Source organism: Aedes aegypti, chromosome 3 (genome assembly GCF_002204515.2).
Source record: "Aedes aegypti strain LVP_AGWG chromosome 3, AaegL5.0 Primary Assembly, whole genome shotgun sequence".
NCBI classification, from domain to species: Eukaryota; Metazoa; Arthropoda; class Insecta; order Diptera; family Culicidae; genus Aedes; species Aedes aegypti.
In genome coordinates, this window is record NC_035109.1 from 343,122,873 (window position 1) to 343,134,938 (window position 12,066).

General features: G+C 38.0%; 1 protein-coding gene across 19 annotated transcripts in view; it reads right to left on the bottom strand.

Moving 5' to 3' along the window:
• The window catches only part of LOC5579122 (ryanodine receptor), a 134,689-nt gene that overhangs the window by 81,810 nt on the left and 40,813 nt on the right, over nucleotides 1-12,066 (bottom strand). The window lies entirely within an intron of this gene.

Here is a 12,066-nt window from a genome sequence, read left to right on the forward strand (position 1 = left end):
GAACCCTGTAAGAGATTCCCTGCGAATTCTTAAAGGTAGTTTCTCAGAATCCTGAGAGGAATTTCCTCAGAATCCTGAGAAGGATTTTCTCAGAATCCTGAGAGGGATTCTCTAAGAATCCTGAGAGGGATTCTCTGAATCTTGAGAGGTATTATCTCAGAATCCTGAGAGAGATTCTCTCAAAATCCTGAGAGGGATTCTCTCAGAATCCTGAGAGGGATTCTCTCAGCATCCTGAGAGGGATTCTCTCAGCATCCTGAAAGGGATTCTCTCAGAATACTGAGAGGGATTCTCTCAGAATCCTGAGAGGGATTCTCTCAGCATCCTGAGAGGGATTCTCTCAGCATCCTGAGAGGGATTCTCTCAGCATCCTGAGAGGGATTCTCTCAGCATCCTGAGAGGGATTCTCTCAGCATCCTGAGAGGGATTCTCTCAGCATCCTGAGAGGGATTCTCTCAGCATCCTGAGAAGGATTCTCTCAGCATCCTGAGAGGGATTCTCTAAGCATCCTGAGAGGGATTCTCTCAGCATCCTGAGAGGGATTCTCTCAGCATCCTGAGAGGGATTCTCTCAGCATCCTGAGAGGGATTATCTCAGCAACCTGAGAGGGATTCTCTCAGCATCCTGAGAGGGATACTCTCAGCATCCTGAGAGGGATTCTCTCAGATTCCTGAGAGGGATTCTCTCAAAATTCTGAGAGGAATTTTCTCAGAATCTTGAGAGGGATTCTCTCAGAGTTCTGAGAGGGATTCTCTCAGAATCCAGAGAGGCATTCATTCAGAATCCTGAGAGGGATTCTCTCAGAATCCTGAGAGGGATTCTCTCAGAATCCTGAGAGGGATTCTCTCAGAATTCTGAGAGGGATTCTCTCAGAATTCTGAGAGGGATTCTCTCGGTATTCTGAGAGGGATTCTCGCAGAATACTGAGATTCTCTCATAATCCTTAGAAGGATTCTCTCAGAACCCTGAGATAGATTCTCTCAGTTTCCTGAGTGAGATTATCTCAGAATTCTGATTGGGATTCTCTCTGAATCCTGATAGGGATTCTCTTAGAATCCTGGGAGGAATTTTCTAATAATCCTCTCAGAATCCTGAGAGGTATTCTCTCAGAATTTTGAGAGGGATTCTCTCAGAAGCTTGAGGGATTCTCTCAGTATCCTGAGAGGAATTCTCCCAGAATCCTGAGAGGGATGCTCTCAGAATCTTGAGAGGGATTCTCTCAGAATCCTGGGAGGGATTCTCCCAGAATCCTGAGAGGAATTCTCCCAGAATCCTGAGAGGAATTCTCCTGAATACTGAGAGGGGTTCTTTCAGAATCCTGAAAGAGAGAGAGAGATAAATTCTCTCAGAATTCTGAGAGATATTCTCTCATTCTTGAAAGGGATTCTCTCAGATTCCTGAGAGAGATTCTCTCTGAATCCTGAGAGGGATTCTCTCAGAGTTCTGAGAAGGATCTTTCCAAAGTTCGAAGAGGTAGGTATTCTTGTTAATTCGATTTGCATTTTATGTCTGAGCACAAACTGAATCATAAACGACTGAATCTATTTCATTTGTCAACATCACAAGTCATTAGTTGCTAAAAACGTTTCGGCGTTCGAGATTTATTTCGTTCCCAAACCACTGCTAAATAGCTCTACCATAGACTCCCCAATAAAAAAACGAGCAACAGCTTGCGTTTCGACACGTTGATTTAGCTTCCAAAGCTTTGGCAAAAAGAAGCCAAGAAAATCCGGTGGAAGGCGTTCCATAAAATATCGTGTCCGGTTATAAAGCGACTGGTAGGTTGCGCCTCCACATAGTTGCGCCTATATAACACTGTATAGAATGTAGGAGCTGGGTGGTTGTCGTAGTCGAAAAAAAAGCTGGTGGCAGATAAATGGGCAAACGGATTTGTTTTTTCGCATTCTTCCCCGGTTCACACTTGCCCGGAATGCACAGGTGATGTTTTTATGGGGATTGGTCGTTTTTCTGAATTGGGTATGCAGTTAAGGACAGGTGATTTAGGGACATTTGGCGAGAGAGTTCGTAGATCAATTTGATAGAGCATGTTTGTTTTCTCGTTGATTATAAGATTTGGGATTGAATGAATCGAATTATCGAATGGACGTTTGACACGTTAAAAATTTAGAGGACGATCTTGTTTGTTTGTTATTTATTGGTTTTTGATCTTGAAACAAAATTTTGCGTCCATATTTTGTTCTGATTGTAGCAAACTCGATCAGTATATCATCAGAAAACCTCACTATCTGAAATAAATCATGGGAAATCGGATGTACCGCATGGGGTCGGCTCTGCCTAATTTTCTTCTACCTAATGTGCACAGTTTCTCTTTCGAGTAGCAAAAGCAGCAGCTCAAATCCCATTGCTATAATCGAATCGCAATGTCAGCGGTTGCTCGCACAATCAGCCATTTCAGACCCACTCCCATGGGTGCCATGAAACTCTGAACAAGTGATGATAACGTGACAGACCGGGCGCCTACAGTTCTTTATTACTTAATGGGGCCCATTTATTGGACCCAATTCTCTAACTACAGGGGGGCAGTCCTACATTGTTTTTGTGTGTTTGGTAACTTTAGAAGAGCAATTGTTTTCAAAATGGATGCAAATTTGACCTTGCTAGTATTGACCCCCATTAAAACTTTATTCCATCAATATGGTGCAGGCTTCCATATGTTATTAAGTAAAAGTAACCAAGAATCATTCTGGTTTATGAACTACGGATTCTTCTATGTCATTCACTTTAAGTTTTATGAACTTAACTTTTCCATCAAGAATATGAATAAGAGATCTATCTCAGTATAATTTCCAAAGCCAATCAATAATTCATTTCATTCAATGAAAAAATCATCAGTCTACAAACTGCACACAGGCATTTAATCTAAATGCAAATCAATTGGCTATTTAGAAATATGACCTAATTTGTCGTACCAAAACGTCTGCTTTGACAGGCCACAAATGGCGAACGAATTCTGAGAACGATTGAGATATTAATCTTGTATGACGCTAATGACGATGCAATGGATTATTTTAAAATTTTCATTTTCTCTTGATGCACGAAACATGCTTCGTTCAGGTTTTGAGAGATGGGTTTGGGTGATGAGTTGATCTTCTTGGATAAGATCCATTACGTTTGAGAAACTCGTGGACACTATTTTGCGCTTTTCAGCTACATTCATTGCTGTTCCAACTGAACTTCTTAACTTGCTGTAAGGGGAAAGCAGTTCAAAACGCCCCTTTTAAAATGTGCTTCTAAGTTTGTGGTTCTTATACATTCTATTTCAGAATATATTACAAGCAAATAGAGTCCATCTGATTGTAAGACTAGTAGAGTAAGGTGGGGCAAAAGATCGAGCGGGACAAAATTTTTCTTCCAAGATTCCTAGCTCATTTCAAAACAAATATTGCAAAAATAATGGTGATACAAACAACCAAAGTAAGGGACTTTCACTCCATATATCTTTAAAATTGATTAGATTCCGGTTTTAGAAATAAAAATTGTAATTTTCGATCGATCTATTAATAATTTTCATTTTGTTCCTTGTTATAAAACATGGAACCAAATCATAACTAAAATATTGGTAGATATTTATATAAGGGCTAGGCTAGGCCTACCGTGAGGATTAATGTATTGAAACTGTTTTTTAGTTTAACAAATAGCTTAACGCAACATTGCTAAAACATCAATTATTTATGAATAAGAGTTTATGGCGACACTCACAGTTACGAACGAAAAAATCTATTAACGTCTCACCGTTGTAACGATTAAATGTGCAGTCATTCATATTTTACAAATTTGAAATAAAAGCATGAAACGAGCTCACCAATTGATACTTCATCCTTGACTGAGCAGCCACAATGCACTTTCAGCTACACTTAACGCATACAGACTAACTGAGAAAGAAATCTTTCTGGAAACGCGAGAAAAATAAAAATTTTGTTTTCATGCAAAAAACCGCTCTGATGACACATAAGAAAAACACGAATGCTTGTGCTTCCACGAAGCACTCATTCGTGTGTGGCCCACCGCAACGCGTGGAATGAATAAAAAAAACTTCTTCACCGGTGCCACGACAAACCGATCCGGCTTGCTTGGGGTTTCCGAAGCAGTCTGAAACCAATTTTGGCCCATCGTGGGGTAAAAGTTGAAATCAGTGGGAAAATGTTCGAGCACTGTATTATCTCACGAAAACATTATCTAAAACTTACATACTACCTTCGAATTTAGCTAAGTATGCCTGTTGGTGTGAGAAAAGTCAACAACATTTCACATTTTACATTAGTTATTCAAAAAACTGCTATTTTCAGTAAATTACAATAGGGTCCTAAAATGTTAAATGAAAACTTGTTTTTATTTAATAACACGAAAGAGCATGTTACTGCAACTGCTTGAGCAATTTTTCCCGCAAAAATAACGGCTATATCATATTTAAACTTTTGATCATGTTTGACGTTAGATTAGTCGACAAAACACCACAGGGGTTTTAGTTTTAACACCAGTGAACCCCAGTTGGGGTTGTTCCTATCTGACACGGAAAACAAAATACACCCAAAATTTGAGTTTACGCCAAGGAGCGTAAAAAAACTAAAAAAAAAGTAAAAAAAATGCTTTTTGGACTTGAACAAATGAAAAACATTAAAAAATTGAGTAAACATGTGTTTTTGGTCTAAATTTAAGCGTTTGGCATCAAAATTGGAACATGACTTTAGGACCCTATTAACCATGTTTTGGACAAATTCCTGACCAAAATTAATTGTGTATTTTTCTGCACAGTCTTCTGTACAGTCAAACTTCCATGAGTCGATATCTGAAGGGACCATCGACTCATGGAAATATCGAGTCGTGGAAACAAATGCTTTGGAAAGCTGTTTGAGGGGACCATCGTAGTAACCATGAAATTTTGGTTTTAGTATGGTTCCATGAGTCGATATCGAGTTATGGAACATCGACTGGAGGTATCACTGTATGTACATAATTTTACGACGAATAAAAGGTATTCTTGGCACAAAAGTATCGATATTGGGCGGTTTGATTAAAATGTAGTAAAGTTGAGTTTACCACATTCTTGGTAGTAAATGCTACATGTGGAACACGAGTGGAACATCTTTGTGTCATTTTACTTTACAACTACTACAAACAACGAGTTGGTATGAATAAAGGTAGCATTTACTACAAAGCTACTTGTAGTTATCTTCAGAGGTTGCTACAAATGCCTTGAGATTGCGGAATTGAAAAGAATTATTTACTTTTAAGTGAAAATTATGGAAAAACGATGATGTGAGTATTGATATTTCGAAAAGTATTTTGATATTTACTTATAAATCCTGAGGTTTCGATAAGAATTCTGAGATTCCGGTAAGATCACCGACCGTAGGAATTTGTAATATCCGTATGAATTCTGGCATTACGATAATTATGTTGTTAATCAGGAAATTTGGGATATCGGTGGAAATTCAGATACACATGAATTAATTTTGAATTTAACGTGTGAATTTTGACATCACGGATTCTCAGTTTTTTCCTTGGAATTCCGGAATACCTGGAATAATACTGAAATTTCCAGGCCATTTTAGGATTTTTATTGTGGGAATATTAGAAATCTGGTAAAAGCTCTGGAATTCGGGTTAGTATGGAATTCTGGAATCCTGTGTGCCTGTTTGAGACGGTATTTCTGTAAGAATCTATGAGATTTTGGTGGGATTTCCTTCGAATGCTAGTGTGAATATTTGGAATTGTGATAATCAATCTCTGTAATTCTTGTAGAATCCGTTGAGATTCCGTTGATCTCCATTTCTATTGGGATTTCAGAAATAATAATTTTAAATGTCAGTAAAAATTTTCTGGATTCCGATGCGATTAGAATCTTAATAATTTCAATGCTGGTACCGAAACGGCTAAACAACATTTCATTATTTGTTAATGAATTTATGTAGACATTTCATATAGAGTTTCTTTTTAAGATTTCTAACTCAGTTAAAAACAAAGCTTAACTATGTCATAGCGGTTCTAATGCTATTTATGTAAGAGACTTTCACTCCCATGACCCATGTATTGCAAATTGTCCAAAATCAACATACTATCATCAAATTTAGAGAAATTTTCCTGTCACAAAAATTTTACATTTTCACTTTGCTTTGCGAAAAACTGCTTTTTTTGGGTATATTACAATTAACCCTGTTTTGGCCAATTTTTTTGATGAAAATTTAGTGTGTGTTTTTCGGCAAACATAAATTTACGACTAGTATAAAGTATGCTGCCCATAACTGCATATTTGTAACATTCGACATTTTTGACAATTTTGAGTTAATACCGTGAAACGCCATCAGATCATGAATACTTTCGTCCAACTTAAGCAAATCTTTGAGATTGTTCTTGAAATTTCGAAAAAATGCCAAGTTGTTTTGTCACATTGATAAATATAACCGCATAACAGTCACATTGGGATTAAGCATGGGTCTCATAATATCTCTATCAGAAAAATTTTCTGTCTATTTACCCAATATACGATATGAACTGTACACAATTCCAGCTTAAAATATGTATTATCGAGCTCCTGGTAATTATTAGAAATGTTAGTTTCTTTCCATACTAGTGAAAAATAAATACTTGGTACTCCATTTACTCAATGCCAACTTTTGTCGATTGTTACAAATATGCAGTTATGGGCAGTATGCCTGTCATAAAAGTATTACCATTTTTAATGTTTGGTTGGGGATATTTTGTCCTACACTAGATTCGAACTCTTGCACCACCGGTGGGGCAAAAGTTTGTTTAAGACAATCTATTTAAAAACTGTTTTAACTAAAAATGGGTAAATATTTTGACACAAGTTTGTTCAGCAAAATTATAGCCAATATGTTGGAGGTGCACTGTATGATATTTATTTTGTTTCAACTACTATTGTTTTTCTGATAACTTCAGAAGGTCCGAAATGTTGCCCTACCTTACTCTATTTCATATGCCAAAAAAGATAGCACAGTGCTGTTTTCGGCGAAGTTTCAGTGCTAAGTACGATCTACCTTTAGGAGTTGAGGATCATCCTTTTAGTTGAGATCTTGGCCGGTAGGGGCGTTTTTTCTGATTTGCACTTTATGAACCATGAGGGATAAGAATGCAAAATTTTGTAACATATGATATCTCTAGATCCTGATGTTTTGGAAGGTTGGTGTCTTGGGAAGTGTTGTTCAGTAGCTCAAGGGCTGGCATGTGGTGGTCATTCTGATACGGATTTAAGCCACCAGGCGGCGCTAGTGGGCATGGATTTTTTTTGCGGATAGCTCAGTAGCCTGACCACCTAGAAAGATGGCGTCTTCGGCAAAGTTGCTCAGTATCACAAGGGTTAACATTATTTGAGTCGAAATTTTCAAAATGTTGCCACTAGGCGGCAAAGATGGCGTCACGCGTCTCCATTTAAACAGTTAAATTTAATAGAAAAGGGAAAATTTTGAATGTTCACTAAGAAATCATATACATTTTTGTAAGCTAAGCTTCGAAACTGGTAGCATTCGGAGGAAACCATGTTCTAAAGTTAAACCCTTTTAGAATAATTTTGCTTATGAATTACCGTCAATAAAAGCCCTTCCTCTTTATCAACTTTCTGTTTAGGAAGGGTGAGTTAACTTTCATTGTTAATCATTACGTTTTTGTTTCTTTTGTTCACACTTCTGAAGCTCATTACCATTGATTCAGATGGCTTACGTCGGGAAAAAGGGGCCTTCTTCGACTTGATGGTTGCGTCCGTGATTATAAAACAAACCCATGCTGAAGGCGTTTCGGTTCAACTACCTATTGTGTTATTTCTTTTGCATCCTTGGGTATCAAGTAACAATTTTTGTGCAGTTTTTGCCACATGTTATAAAATTGCAACAAATTTTATTCACAAGATCTATACATATAAAATATGGAAGTGTTCTCATAACTTTAAGCTGAATAGAAGATTTGTAGTCCCAGAGCAATGTAGTGCCAAGAAAAAGAAGATGTCTGAAACCATTTCCCTCGGTTCAAACTTTTCCCCAGGAGAGAAAGACATAAACAAAAGTTTTCCCCGCGTACATTTCCGTGAGCTGCGTGTGGTGGTGGATTCCGCAGATCTGCACCTCGTTAGTATAGGGACCGACATAAGGAGGGAAATAAAAGTCGGTACAACTTGTACTACATTTTGACTCAACTGTCGGAAGAAGTTTACGATTCGGCTTTGGCCGTAAGCAGAAGCATGAGGATAACTTCTCAAGAAGCTTTTCAATTTGCTGGTGGGTCAAAATGTCTGAAAAGTTTCTGCGATATGCTTTCTATTACTGTTAGGTTGATCTGTTTTGTACCGACAATTTATAAGCTTTTCCTCATTCTAATAGATTCCAACTGGAACATTGTCTGTAGTTTTCTCAGTGTGCTCTAGACTATTCTCTTTAAGGTTTTTCTTCTCAAAAGTTACTCTTTTTCATATCTTCATCGTGTGGAAGATAAAAAATGCTCTTTAATTAGAAAAGTAAGGAAAATCCATCCGGAAATAGAGTAGTTTCCATCTTTGTCGAATATTACCCAGACGTTCTTGCTTCGAAGCTGTTCAACATATCGCTAAATGAAATGGTCACTTTAATCAACTAGACCAGTTTGAATGATGTCTCGTGCTTCAGCATTTCATTTTCGCAATCCGTCCCAACAACAATGGAGACGTGGTTGCAATTTTTCATCATGGTACTCTAAATTTGACGACGTTGGCATTCTCGTTTACTGCCACTTTGGCGGCGACAAAGATGACTACCATGACCATGGATGGTCCATTTGTGCGATGAAATGACCTTCCCTCATTTCAGACTTTGTCCAAAAGAATAAGGAAAAAAATACCGTAAATGTCACACAGGGCTTACGAGATTAGGTTGTGAGTTTGTTCAAAGAATAGTGATAGAAGTCGGAATATATTGAACAAAAAATAGATGAAACAGTATTGTGAGCCACTGAAATTTTTTGAGTTTTTTTTTGAATTGGATTGGATTTCGATTGGATTTGGTATACATTTGATTTGGTTTGGTTTGGATCTGGATTGAATTTGGAATGGATTTCGATCGGGTTGAACAATTTTTCTTCCACCAGAAGTGTCTCCAGGCATGATTCGAATCACATTTTTTTTCCTGAGGGCGTTTCAATTTGTGACTTCATCAAACATGCAGCACATGAAACACCAAACGCGGAACCGCGTGACGGAAGCGAAAAAGTTATACCCTTGAATTTTCATAACCTGCAAAGTCAAGATCTGAGTAGAAGGAGTAAGCGATTGGAAATTCAAAGCAAATAATGTCACTTGCCGTAAGTTCACATGACAAGCATCTCAGATAATCCGCTCGTGCCTGATGGTTTTTGTCAGCTACTGAATACAGAAGTTGAGGTTAAAGTTTTCTAAAAGTGAAAGCACATTAAGCTTAGCCTTTTTATCTGTTTTTGTATCTTTGTTGATTGAAATGCCAACAGAATGACATAAAGATTAAGTCTGATAAAAACAGAAATAGTTTTTGCTCTTGATTGGAATTTACTATCAAGATAGCATTCAGTAGAGGGAAGTTTTATTGATTGCTTCCTACGAAGCGATTCTTAACTTTGTCGTCCTCCTTGCTATTGCCTTTAGTCTACAAGTCGTAGCTCACATCATCACGAATGGGTGCCTTTGGGTCCGGAGCATGGTTGAGCAAGACACCATTGGCTAGAGCAGGACTTCCCAACTGCTAGTCCGCGGAACCCTTGGAAGAAGTCAGCGAAGCTTGAATCATAAGTGTCCTTTTTATTGAACAAATGTGAAGAATCTCTTATCAGCATAATCACCGAGATGCTGATGTGAAATTTCAAATATATTAGTGATAAATTACTTTCAACATTACTACGAGCGTCTGTTCTAATTTTATCCAATTTAAGATTGAAAATTGAACTAAGATCGTACCTGAAGGTATCCACAATCAATTCCTAACATATTTGCAGTTTAATCTTTGGCATATTCGTGGGCCCTTCTTCTTCTCCTTGGCATTACGTCCTCACAGGGAAAGGGACTGCTTCTCAGTTTAGTGTTCATTGAGCACTTCCACTGTTATTAACTGATAGCTTTCTTTGCCAAAGTTGCCATTTTCGCATTTTAATAAGATACTTTATGGAAGTTCCTAATCCTAAGCAGGCTAGACAATCGTCACCGTCAAACGGAAAAGTTGGCGACGAAACCAAAAGAAGCATCGTAATCGTCACTCAACCAGCGTCGGATGACAATTTGCCGCAGAGATCCGAACACATAGGCTCGGCGTCATGACGAACAAATACGATTCCTTCGTTACGAGCGAATCTTCGTTCGGGAGCGCTGAGCCGACTAAAAATATGAATCGTGTCTTCGATATATTAAGGCTAAGTAGCCCGTTTTGGCTACAATGATGACTTTTCAGCTTGTATTTTTTTTAGGTGATAAAACTCAATCTTAATAGTTTATATTGACTTGAGAAAGTATCACTGTACGCGCTAACATGCATAAAGTATGCTGATACATTTTCAGCTGTGTCAGTACAAAACCAACTGATTTTCTTTGAATCGAAATCGTAGGATGAATAACAAACAATCATCAACGACGCATACAAATTTCAATGACGGCCTACTTCGCCTTAAGAGCATTTTTTAAAAAACAAAACAACAAAATAGACGTGGAATCGAACAAACGATCTCTGCATCATCAACTCTAAGCTGGTGCTATGTTTGGATCGGTCGGCCAAAATCAAACGAGTTTGATTTTACTCAAACCACCGGTGGGCGAAGTCGAATATTTGACGAATTGATCGCACTGTCTATAGGGATGTTGCACGAAAATCTACGTCAGCATGTCAAATTGAAGATTCGACGTCCCATGAAGTGCCGATGCAGATGGGTGGCAAGTCAAAATGCATGAATGCACGCAGCGTCGATGCCATAGTGATCCAGCAAATGTGAGCTCTTGAGTTGTTGAAATATATTTTGCTAGTGTTTCCAACAGTCTTTAACCGTTTTCTTCGGCATATTCAACAGGGATTCTTTAAATATTCTTCAAGATTTTTTTCCAGAATTATCTCCAGAGAATCCATCAGCAGTTTTACTTGTGATTTCATCAAAAATTCAACAAGAAATTCATCCTGGGATTTCACCAGGAACATCTAGAGGGATTCTATCAGGAATTTCCTCTTGGAATATCTTTTGGAATTCTTTTAAAATACCTTTATGGATTTCATCGATAATTCCTTCATGATTCCACCAGGCGTTTCTCCAGAAATTGAATCAAGATGTTGTCCAATGATTTAACAAAGAATTCCTGTAAGAATTCCTTTAGATATTCCTTCAGAAAGTACACCTGGAATTCCTCATGGGATTCCACGAGGAGTGCCTCAAGGGATACTTTTTTCTACATCAGGACTTTCTCTAGGGATTCCCAAAAGGTTCTTCCAAGGTGAACTTCAAAAGTTTCCATCAGAAGTTATTGTGACGATTCCACCAAAAACTCCATCAAAATTTCTTCCAAGGATTCCATCAGTAGTTCCTAGTTATTCTGGGAAACTAAACACGAATTCATCCAGGCATTCCACCAGGATTACTACTAAAGATTCAATCGTGAATTACAGGAAGGATTCGTTCAGGAGTTCCTTCAGGATTTTTATCAGGAGTTGGAAGTTTCTTCAGGGATTCCATCGGAAGTTCCTCTGCAGATTCCATCGGTACTCTAGGGAGTCCATCGAAATTTCCTCTACATATTTCATCAGAGCTGTTTTGAAGATTTCATCAGATGTTTTTCTAGGGATTCCATCAGAAATTCCTTCAGAGATTTCATCAGGAGTTTCTTCAGGGACTGCAACTATAACTCATAGGGTTCCATCAGAAGTTCTTCTAGTAATTTCACCAGAAGTTTCTCCAGGAATTCTTCTTGGGATTTCATCGTGAGTTCCTCCAATGATCCCATCAGGAGTTCCTTCAAGAACCTCTTCAGAAATTCGTCCAAAGATTCCATCAGGAGTTCTACCAGGGATTCCATTAGAGTTTCTTATAGGTATTCTATCAGGAGTACCCTTAGAGCTATCA